Here is a 12,537-nt window from a genome sequence, read left to right as displayed (position 1 = left end):
CTGTCAATGAGTCGAATATTAAATAGAAAAACATGTGTAGCCATAAACCAGGTACCGCCCTGTGTAGTGTCTAGTCTAGCGTGACGTAGGCTACTTTACAAACAGAACAGAAGTTTTCAGCTCAATATGACCTCAAAAATAAAAACATATTTGACACATCATCGATGAAATTATTAAGTTTAGAACATATCCTAACCATTTCTAGTGCATAACTGTGATGTTTTACATTACAAACCTGTTTTAAACAGCTGAAATGAGGAGAACATGTTGTTGTTGTTAATATCACGTAAAGTGGGAGTGGTTTACAGCTCCTCCCTGTGGCGTGGCAGGCAAGTGAGGCAACTATTTAACTTAGATTCAAATCCATCCTGTTGAACGCGACATAGTACCGATGTAGCAGCAACATAGCCCCTACATAGCCAACGCAGTGAAAATAAGTCGCTCTGCCGATCCCCTAGCAACACCCACGCTATGCACAGAAATGGAACGTGATGTATCGGCGATATGACGCTCTTATTCTGACGTCGCAGCGACGCTGGGTGCTGTCACACCCCCCCACCCCCCTCCCCACACACACACACACACACACACACACACACACACACACACACACACACACACACACACACACACACACACACACACACACACACACACACACACGCGCGCACAAATCCCTATCTGCACACGTTTGATGCTCTCAATGTTAGAGATTTTTTTGTTGCTGTTATTTGTTATTTTCTTTCTTGTTTTGTTTTGTTAAAAAGTCAAAACTATATATTCTGACAGTAATTATTGCTATATGTAACATTCATACAGACACAATTAACTGCTGTGAATCCCTCGAATGTAGTCATCAAATAATGTATGGAAGTGTCACATTCGTCAAAACAAGGTCAATTGTGAAAAACTGCATCAAAAAAAGTGTGCACAGAAGCACGATGTTCCAGCTGTTACCTCACCCTACCACACAGTGGCGCTGCACACAAAGTAATAACACCTGCTCCGTTCCGTCTCCCCCCCACACACCACACCACACCACCACCACCACCACCACCACCACCACCACCAACCGTGCAGTGGTAAAGTAACTAAGTACATTTACTCAAGTACTGTACTTCAGTACAGTTTGGCGGTATTTTTTACTTTACTGGAATATTTCCAATTTTCAGTACTTTTACTTCTACTCCACTACATCTCAGAGACAGATATTGCACTTTTCCTCCACTACAATTATTTGAAAACTTTAGTTACTAGTTACTTTGTAGATTTGTATTATTATTACAAAATATATACAGTAACCACTTCTTTGAAATGGGACATTTCTGCATAATGAGTACTTTTACTTTTGGTATGTTAAGTGCATTTTGGTGCCAATACTTCTATAATTCCGGACTTTTACTTGTAGTATTTCTGCAATGCAGTGTTGATGCTTTTACTTAAGTAAAATAATTCTGTACTTTTTCCTCCACCACCCACCGCAGCAGCACCACCACCACCTCTCCCTCAGCAGGCAGATTATTCAGTTCAAAAGTTCAGTTTTGGTCGCTTGACATGGATTGAACCATTAACCCCAACAGCTTTAACAAAAACCACATCAATATGGCTAATGATTTTTCTGTTTTTTTTTTGTATTTTGAGGTTTCATGTGACAGTCTATCCCCACCACAATCATTTGAAAACTTTAGTTAATAGTTACTTTGTAGATTTTGATTATTATTACAAAACATGCATTACCCACTTCAGCCCTATATACATTTCAGCCATTTGAAAAGAGCCGATCTACAAGCTCACAATGCATCACTGTGTGATGCATTGTGAGCTTGTAGATCTGCTTTTTTCAAACATTTTTTTTATACATTTGAAAAGTTGTGAAATTGGACATTCTGCATAATGAGAATTTCTACTTTTGGTACTTTAAGTACATGTTGATGTGTTGGTTGATGCCAATACTTTTGTACTTTTAATCAAGTAGATTTAGAATTGTTACAGAGCATTTCTACATTGCAGTATTGATACTTTTACTTTTCTCTCTCCTGGTTGGATACAATTGGCATCCCGACCTGAAAATGTGTATTTGTGTTTAGTAAAGAGCTGGAGAGAAGCCGGGGAGACCCCTGTTATACTGATCAAACACCCTATAGCAATGATTGCTATCAGAATATAGAGCTGTTCAACACTTATTTTAACAAAACAATATCTATAACACCACCCACTTAAAATGTCTTATAGATGCAGATGAGATATGATGATTACAAGATTATAGGCCTTATTCTGAAACATACAGTGTTCAGAAACACAACCGGATTAGTTCGTACAGATGTTTCTGGAATACGCGCGTATAATATACCATAACATTGTATAGATAGAGTATAATAACACAATAATAGTAACATTCTAGTTTTTTATGTATTTATTTATTTTAGAATAGGATAGCCCTATTCTATATTCTGCTGCTGCTCAGTTTATTGCGGGAATTCTGTAGACCCTATTAAGTGTGTATTATTTTTTATTTTTCCCATTATAATACTGGTAATAAATAAAATAAAATAAATAAAATAAATAAAATAAATAAAATAAATAAAATAAATAAAATAAATAAAATAAATAAAATAAATAAAATAAATAAAATAAATAAAATAGATTTATAAATGCATAAATAAATAACATCTGTAATAATTGCAATAATTAGCTATTCCTATGAAACGCATCTCCATCAGACCGTCGTTGGACCGTCCAATTGGTGTGCTTGTGTTGAAACTCTCCATGTTTATGTGTTTCTCTGCAGACACACTGATCCCTGGTTTATGAGTCTCCTCACGCATGCAGTGGAACAAGAGAACCTCCAGCGGGGTTTGAGTGAGAGACAAGCCGAGCCGTGCGCAGTCTGGCCGGCTATAGCTGTCTCAGTGGGGAGCCGCAGTGTCACTGTCAGTGGTGGAAGAAGAAGTAGGCTACTCAGATATTTTACTTTGAGTAAAAGTAGCAATACCAGAGTATGAACATACTCTGTTACAAGTAAAAGGCCTGTGTTCATGTTACTTGAGTAGAAGTACAACAGTATTGGCATCAAAATATACTTAAAGTATACCAAAAGTAAAAGTAGCCTACTAAAATGTTTGAATATAAGATCTACAAGCTCACAATGCATCAGATGCAATATGTTGTGAGCTTGTAGATCGGAAATAGCCTATATGAAATAGGGCTGAAGTGGTTAATTATGTTTTACAATATAACAATGTATACCTGCAAAGTAACTAGTAACTTAACTTTTCAAATAATTGTAGTGGAGTGAAAGTACAAATATTTGCCTCTGAGATGTAGTGGGGTAGAAGTAAAAGTATTGGAAAATAAATACTTAAGTACAGGCTACTGTAAAATCTATGTAAAATGACTGTGTAGTGTGTATAGGCTACTGTAGTCTCTCTCTCTCTCTCTCTCTCTCTCTCTCTCTCTCTCTCTCTCTCTCTCTCTCTCTCTCTCTCTCTCTCTCTCTCTCTCTCTCTCTCTCTCTCTCTGTTCCACATAAACTTTGATTTAGTTTCTATTAAATTAGTTTCTATAAAGAACTATGTATTCGATTGGAGGAGCATCGATAAAAAAAACGTGTAAAGTTTGAAAATATTATAGATTTAAATATTCTAGGCCTATAGTCAGTTATTACTATACCCCGGGGTGAACAAATGAGACACTTTCTCCAGTCTGGTCCACCTGACTGTGAAGTCCATTCAAAAGCAGCAGCACTCTATTATTAAACAATACGTCATTATACGCTGAATACTAGAACATAATGACGTCAACTGAAAGCAGGGAACATTGGAACGCTTTGCTTTCACATACAACTCGCTATTTTCACAAAATGTTGACTAAACCAAATTATAGCCCCCATAGCTATTTCATTCTTTTGTACATTTTGAATATTCATTTCTATATTTAACGTAGGCGTGATAGAAAATAAATATCAAATATCCTGTACATTTATTCTGACCAAATAATCAGTTTATTAACAGATTATTATTTTCGGGCCTAATGGTTTTATTTATTATCCTATCATTTCAATCATCTCTTTTGATATTAGCCTATTTTTCTTTATAGAGCTGGACTCGGAAGAAAGAATTAAAGAATGTGTGCTCAAATTAATAATTTCTCTCTTTACTTTATTTATTTTGATGGACGCTTTTGCTTACAGTGATTTCGTTTGATTCATTGAAAGAGCAGGCCTATAGAGGTTTAGCTTAAATCAACAGTCTGAAACTATACACATTCAAGCAATTGCCATATGGAAACGTATTCAAACAATTACGGTAAAAATCAAAAATAAAAAGTAAGACGGTATTAGTTAGTAAGCCAATCCTTTTATGCAGATGATTGTATTTTGCTGGCACCAATTATGCTCTATTCCAGGGGTCTTAAACAGGGAGTCCGGGACCCCTGGGGGGTCCTCAGAGTTACTACAGGGGGGCCACCAAATCTTTGTGATATATATATATATTTTTTTTTTACATTAACCACTTGAACCTTAACATCACTATTCTGGGGAGAACTTTAGCCAAACATTGCAGATCTACAAGCTTGTAGATTGGCTATTTTCGGCAAAGAGGTTTGGTTTAGAGGGAAAAAAGAGCTGACCAAGTACAGAGCCAAAGGTCAAGTTTATATTGAGGGTTTAAGAGGTGGTTACATGTTTGAAATAAACTAAAACAGTAATTCACACAACACTGATAGTCTGAAGCTATCTATGAAATTAAAAAAAAAAAAGTTTAATCTACAACACAATTCTATACAATATGTAGTCGGGCCGGGGTCCCTGCTTCATCGCTCTCTCTCTCTCTCTCTCTCTCTCTCTCTCTCAGCTAAGGCTAAGGGGTCCGTCCGTGGCCTGAAAAACGTTGAAGACCACTGCAGTCTATTCACTTGCATTTAGTTGCAAAACCTGTTGTTCACCTGACCGCCGCTAGAGGGCACCCCTCTCGCACACATCTCCGCAACAGCGACAGTCTACAGATCCCATAGTCCTGGTGGTTGGTCGCTCTGTGATTGGCTAGTTGACTGTCAAGGAAACATAAGTATAGAAGATATTTTAAGATTTTGCAGTTTTAGTTAAACATTTGTTTTAGATCAATATATTTATCGATTAACACGCGTACAGTAAAACTTATTATTATGTAGATCCTACTCAACAATGCAGAGCAAAACGCAGGCTAGACAATATTAAGGAAGATAAAAACCTTACATGTAAGTAGCCAACATATAGCCTACATTTATAAGATCAAAAACATTATATAAAAAAGAGAAATGAATATGTTCTATTCCGGATATGTGTTTGTGCATTGCACAATTATTCAACGAAACAACCAGCTGTTGTGGATGTCAGAACTAATGCCCCCTGCCAGGGCTTATATTCTGAAACCTGTCTAGGATCCTATGCAATTGGGGCCTTGTCAAGTTGTCTGTATTCACACAGGATCACATTGATTGATTGATTGATTGATTGATTGATTGATTGATTGATTGATTGATTGAATACTTTATTTAGCAGTTTGCAAAAAGCACAGAAAGTACAGTTCTATACAAAGGGATGCTAAAAAGGATTAAATCCAAGAAAGCACTAGCTTGTTTCCATTGGGGTTCTGTTAACACACAGCTTGGATCCATATAGGCTACCCACACAGGGCATAGAATACACTATGTTTTCATGTGTTTTAGTTGTGTGGCTAAACTGTACCGTTTTAAGAACCCAAAAGCATTAACCAGCCTACACCACAATTTTAAATAAATAGGCTTAAAGCCTATAAAATGAGCTCATCTCTGTGCTGCTGAGACGAGACGAGAAGTTCCATTATAGGTCCATTCCACGGTTGGAGCTCTTCAATGGAACATATATTTGAAAGATTTGTCCACAGTTCAGTATTTATTATACATATATTATCCAAGCAGCAGAGAATCATAGGGCTCTAACAGTCTAATCTCCCTGTCTGCTCAAAACACTCAACGGTGGAGGAAGGGGGGGCGTTTTAATCTGTGTAATATATTGACTTAAGTCGCTGATTTGTTTGAACACAGGGGTGGTGTGTGTTGGTTGTTGAGAAACACGTATAAACACGTTGGCGGATGGATGGAAGCAGCAGAAATAATGTTAGGAAATAAAAGGCAAGGGGGTTGAGATGGTTGAGACACACAAGCCTGAGATTAGTCTCGTCTGCATCCCATAGCCCAGCGGGTCGCGCTGTCATTGGTCCCAGGAGAAGAATGTATCTCTGCTGTCCAGCGCGAAACTGCTAACTCCAAAACGCTCATTGTTCAGGAAACGAAAAAACAAAATATACGTTTTTCAGAAAATGAAGAAAACCTTATATTTTAAAAACAAAGCAATACTACCTCATCAAAGTTGGTATAGTGACTGTATATATTGTGAGATACTTGCATGTGTCATTATATTATCAACACTTTACCCAAATCGCGGGTAAATCAACACTTTACCCAGCGCGAGTGCAGTTAGAAGTTTCAGACGAGCAGAAATCAAGCTGAAGTGGTTCACGTTACTCCAGTGTCCAAACAACAGTAGCTCCACTTGCTGCTGAGAGAGAGGTTTCAAAAGGGTACAGATTCCCAAAAGCTGACAATGGATCTCCAAGCTCACAATGCATCACAACAACGTGTGAATTAATGCCCTGATGCTTCATGACACTTATTATATAGGCCTACAACAATAAACAGGACTTTAAATATTACAATAACTTCTGCTAAGAGGCAATAGAACACTAGTGCGACAGAAATGCTATGAACGTCTTTCTTCTTATCACGATGCTCTCCTCATTAAACACTTCATAGATTTTAGAAATATAATTACTTGTTTTCATAACATTAGCGTCAGTGCTGTTTGATAAACAGGTACACTGCATAGTTTTAACAGACTACGGGGAGTCTTTTTACGTGTTCCTCCTCCTCGTTCACTGCGCAACGCGCACTGCTAATGCTGTGCTGTGCTGTAGCACTGTGTAGAGGAGAGGGGGGAGTTGTTTGTTTTTGACGGACAGTTTGAGGATCCAATGGAGTTGGGAGTTTTCGTCTGAGGCGCTTTTTAATACTTTTCATTGGTTCAAATGTTTAGATTTTTTACACAGATGTGAAGGGTGTTCAATAGCGTCGATTTATGAAAAAAAGAAGAAGATGAAAATGGAGTTAGCTGGTTCGTCCTGGACACCGACGACACCCATTGTTTAGGAAACAGTGGCCTAACCACTACATGAATATGCATGTAGTGGTTAGGCCACTGTTTCCTAAACAATGGGTCGGGACCCATATGTGGGTCGCAGACCAATTTGTATGGGTCGTGAGTAAATACCCCTTTATGTTTTGTTTCCTACATTTAATGTTTTATTATTATTGTTTTTAAAAAAAAGAAAAAAAAAGAAACCTCACCAAAAATCAAACATTAAGTGTTTTCTTTCTAAAGAATTATACAAAATAAAATAATTAGAGATGGGAAAAATACTTTTAAGAATGAGTGAAAATAGCAGATCTACGAGCTTGTAGATCAAAGCAAAGCAAAGCAAAGTTTGTTGTTTACCCAGGGTGTCGGACTAAGCACGAAGCTTGTTTCCAGCCGGACCCTGCATGGAAGCCTTGCTCAAGGGCTATTCAGCGGTGATTCATGATTGATGTGATGAATTGAGGAATCGAACTAGGGACCTTCCGGTATCAAGGCCGCCCCTCTAACCACTAGGCCACCGCTGCCACTAGATCGGCTATTTTCACTAGTTCAACCCCATGGGAGACATAACATTTCTATTTTGGGTCTCGAACAAAAACGTTTGGGAACCACTGGGTTAGGCTATGTGTTTATTTGTATGGATGTATATGAAGTTAGGCCATCGCCATCCCATCATATTCAACATGACCAAAATTTGCTGCTCCAGACATTTTTTTTTGGGGGGGGGGGGGGGGGGGGGGGGGGGGTAGATCTCCTATATGACAGGAGTCATGTGTTATAGTTTAATGTCGGGTTGTCTTTGCACCATTTAACAAAGTTCTCATCTCACATTCATATTTGGGTCCTGACCCACATGGCAGAGACACACACTGATGAAGATGTTTCCACAATTTTTAAAGATAAGATACTGTATAAGAAACCTTTATCGATAGCTGGAAGATATAGCAGAGAATAATTCACAAATGTAGAAGAGAGGAACATTCTTAATGAGAGGAGAATTAGATTTTTTATCATCTTCATCATCAACCCCATCATCATCATTGGTAATTGCAGTACCGCAATTATGAGCCCCCCCCCCAAATAATAATAATAATCATGTAGCCAATTAAAGAGATAGAAGTATAGGAGGCCAGGTCAAAACTATATAAGAAATAGTGTAAAAACTACTAACAACTCTCAGTGTCACATGGGAGGCCTATACTGCCCTGCCAAGGCAGAGTGCAGTAACTACGAAAACAAAAATCACTGAAAAATGGGTTTAAAAGTGATTCAACTGGTCAGCCAAATGAGATATTAGCATATAAGTGATATTACACTAATTGTACATCTGTTCTTGAGGTAATTGTTTATCCCCCAACATCACAAATGCTAATTTGACCTTTGGGCAACCCAAATAAGTCGGTGTGTCCAAAAACGTAGTTACTGCTCTTTGGCTTGGCAGGGCAGTATACTGTTCTCAGTGTTCTGCTGATCTAAGTGATCGTTTTAAATAGTTTTGCACACTGGAACACTGGATCAGGAATGTGACAAAAGCAACAACAAAAAATACTTCACGTATTCAAGACTTCATGGGTGAGTAATTGATTTTTAAAAAGTCAGATATACCCTTTAACCCAAAAGGATCTCGATCTGTGATGAATCCAGTCTTTAGTATATTTTATATATAATATATAAATTATATTTTTAATTAAATGATATATTTATACATATATTTATTTAAAAAAAGATATAGCCTAACATGTCAAATGCGTGAATTTTTTGTTTTCCCCTCCAACAATATATTTTTAGGTTTGGTAGTCTACAGGCGCATGTAGGATATAGGCAACATGTTGCTTTTAACAAAATCACTGAACTCAACTTCAACTTCAGCTGCCTATATGAAAACATACAACCGGATACTGTCTGATATTTTTGTTTAATTGTGTAATATTTGAATCACATAAAACATGAGCTCTGGTCATATATTTAGCCGCTCACGCACGAGGCCAGCCCGGTCTGTCTATCTGTCTGTATAGCAGTGGTGGAAAGTAACTAAGTAGCCTACATGTAGCCTAATACAATTTTGAGGTATTTGTACTTTACTTGAGTATGTCCAATTTCCAATACTTTTACTTCTACTCCACTACATCTCAGAGGCAAATATTGTAGCCTATAGGCCTACTTTTACTACACTGCAGTTATTTGAAAATTTAAGTTAGTTTTGATTATTATTACAACACATAGCCTACATTGCCCAATTCAGCGCTTTACATTTCGGCCATTTGAAAATTGTTGATCTGCAAGCTCACCAAAATGTTTTTCTAAATTGTAAAAAAAATAAAAGAAAAAAAAGTACATTTTGATACCAATACTTTTGTAGGCTACTTTTACCTTACTTTTTTTATTTCTACATTGCAGCATTGATACTTGTAGGCCTACTTAAGTCAAATGTGTACTCACACATTTTACTAAAAGTATCAAAGTATCAATACTGATACCTTTTCCACCGCTGGGTATTAGTTATAGGTCATTCTCTCCAGTCAGGTTTTGGAGAATGGCTGTTCTTATTTTCTGCATTTTTGTCATTTTGAAAAGTCACTTTCCACTGGCCTTGGAAAAGCATTTTAAATCTGCTAAGTGCCTCTCGGTCGGCCGTGGAGCGGTGATGGCAGACCGGGGAGGCCGGACTGATCCCCCGGACCACATTCCCTGCCTGGCCTGCATGGGAAAGTTGGAATTTCTCACATCGGGAAATATAAAGCGTGGGCTGCCTCCCCTCCACTACTTCACTCCCCTCTTCCTCTCTCCTCTCCGCATTCCCTCCTTCCCTCTCTCAATAACATTCTCTCCCCTTTCCATCTCTTGCCTCTCCTCTCCTCTCCCCTTGAACCACTGTCTCAGTTGGAAATGTTTGAAACAACGTGAAAACAATATATTCTAGGGCTACACCAAATAATCTATAGTGATCATTTAGCAAATGCTTGCAGGCCCGAGTGTTTCGAATAGCCCGACTATTATTAAATGCCAATTAATTTTACTTAGCAGCCGTCGACGTTAAAGGCAAAACACCTGCATTTGACTTTCCGTTAAAACAAACCAACACAACAGTGAGTTATCATAATGGCAAACTATAACATATAATATAACTATATTCACGTTCACATAACATAGGCCTAAAACAAATGCATCAATAAAAAACAAACAGCGGACTGAACTACAGTATCATGTTGTGATTATTGCACCGCAGTGTCACGAAACAGAACAACAAACAACAAACCTCTCTCTCTCTCTCTCTCTCTCTCTCTCTCTCTCTCTCTCTCTCTCTCTCTCTCTCTCTCTCTCTCTCTCTCTCGCTAGCTCGCTCTCTCTCTCTCCCTGACAGTGTGATGCGTACGCGTGCGCAATCAGCCTCGTGTACAACGGCATCGGCAGCAGACAGTGCACGCGTGGAAGCTGGTGGCGTCCCCCCCCCCCCCCCCCCCCGCCCCCCACCCCGTGGTGTGTGTGTGTGTGTGTGTGTGTGTGTGTGTGTGTGTGTGTGTGTGTGTGTGTGTGTGTGTGTGTGTGTGTGTGTGTGTGTGTGTGTGTGTGTGTGTTTCTGTGTCGCGCATTGCCACGAAACAGCCGCGAGGAGGATTTCTGCCTAAACAAACAACAAACAGCCCACCAGCCCCTGATTCAGCTCCACGTGCTCTGCAGAGGAGCGAGGGCGAGGCTGCTGTCATTGTTGTCAAACGCCCAAAAAGTGTATTTTTACGCACGAAAGTAAAGACACGGAGTCTCCGTGTCTTTGAGGAGTAGATATCTCCGTGACGGAGATGTCTCCTCCTGTCTGTTTTAGGTTTCACATGATCTGCGGAGGTCATAGCCTATAGCCCTACAGAGGCTAGACTGCACAATATTGGATTGCAATACAAAGATTTAGATTTTTGAAAATACTTGGATCAACTCAGTGAACTTTTATTTAAATGTATTTATAAATTAATGTATTCATTCATTTATGTATGTATGTATGTATGTATGTATGTATGTATGTATGTATGTATGTATGTATGTATGTATGTATGTATGTATGTGTGTGTGTGTGCGTGTGCGTGTGCGTGTGTGTGTGTGTGTGTGTGTGTGTGTGTGTGTATGTATTCCAAATTCCTTGGCTTTACAAACCTTGTCCAAAAAGGGATTCTGATTGTGTCACTAGGAAATTTTAGCCTGCAGTGCCATGTTGGTGAGCAATTGTGACAGTATCCTTTGGTCTGATAGGCGCTTTAGATCGTTTCCCAAAACAGTTATATGTAAAGCTTTTGTAAATTGGGACACTTTCACCCTAAAATCATGTTTTACGGTCGGCATATCTAATTACAGATGTAATCAAGGGATTATGAACTGCGGGGTGTCATATTTTCAGATTATTAGGCTGCTGACAATGCGGCGAGTCAATATTGTCAGTGAGGAAACGAGATAAGCTCGTTGCGGTTTTTCCGGTTGAGACACGTTTGGACACAAAAACACACCCGGTTCCCAAACAAGCTTTAGACACTGGAATATCTAATGACTTCACATGTAACGGAAAGAAATTATATACATCTTGTCATACTCATATATGCCCCCTCCCAACACGCGCGCGCGCGCGCGCACACACACACACACACACACACACACACACACACACACACACACACACACACACACACACACACACACACACACACACACACACACACACACACACACACACACACACACACACACACACACACACACACGTCAATCCGCACCCCACCACCATATCTTCAATATGACATCTGGGCGCCACCGACAGAGAGAGGAATGAGAAAGAGAGAGTGGAAAGAGATGGAGAGAGAGACTGGAGAGGAATGGGAGAAAGTGTGAGAGAGAGAGAGAGAGAGAGAGAGAGAGAGGTGCGCGTGCGTGCGTGCGTGCGTGCGTATGCGTGCGTGCGTGTGTGTGTGTGTGTGTGTGTGTGTGTGTGTGTGTGTGTGTGTGTGTGTGTGTGTGTGTGTGTGTGTGTGTGTGTGTGTGTGTGTGTGTGTTTGACCGCGTAAGTAGTGTTTTAACGGGGCGCTATGACCCTCGGGGGTCCGGGCCCTATCCTGACACAATTGTTGTGTTACAAATATTTGGCCCCCGGACTCCGGGGGCCAAATATTTGTAACACAACAATTGTGTCAGGATAGGTTTCAGACGACAGACTGGCTGTGAAAGACTTTTTGTTCACGGAACCGTGTTATCTCTCTCACACTGCTTAATTCATATACGAATACGAGTTACCTTAAAGATTTATTCACTTATGGTCATTATTTGGCTTGTTATTTGTCTTATAGACC

Source organism: Gymnoscopelus microlampas, assembly GCF_963454915.1.
Source record: "Gymnoscopelus microlampas genome assembly, chromosome: 20".
NCBI lineage: Eukaryota > Metazoa > Chordata > Actinopteri > Myctophiformes > Myctophidae > Gymnoscopelus > Gymnoscopelus microlampas.
The sequence above is the reverse complement of the archived record's forward strand: the minus strand, read 5'-3'. Positions refer to the sequence as shown.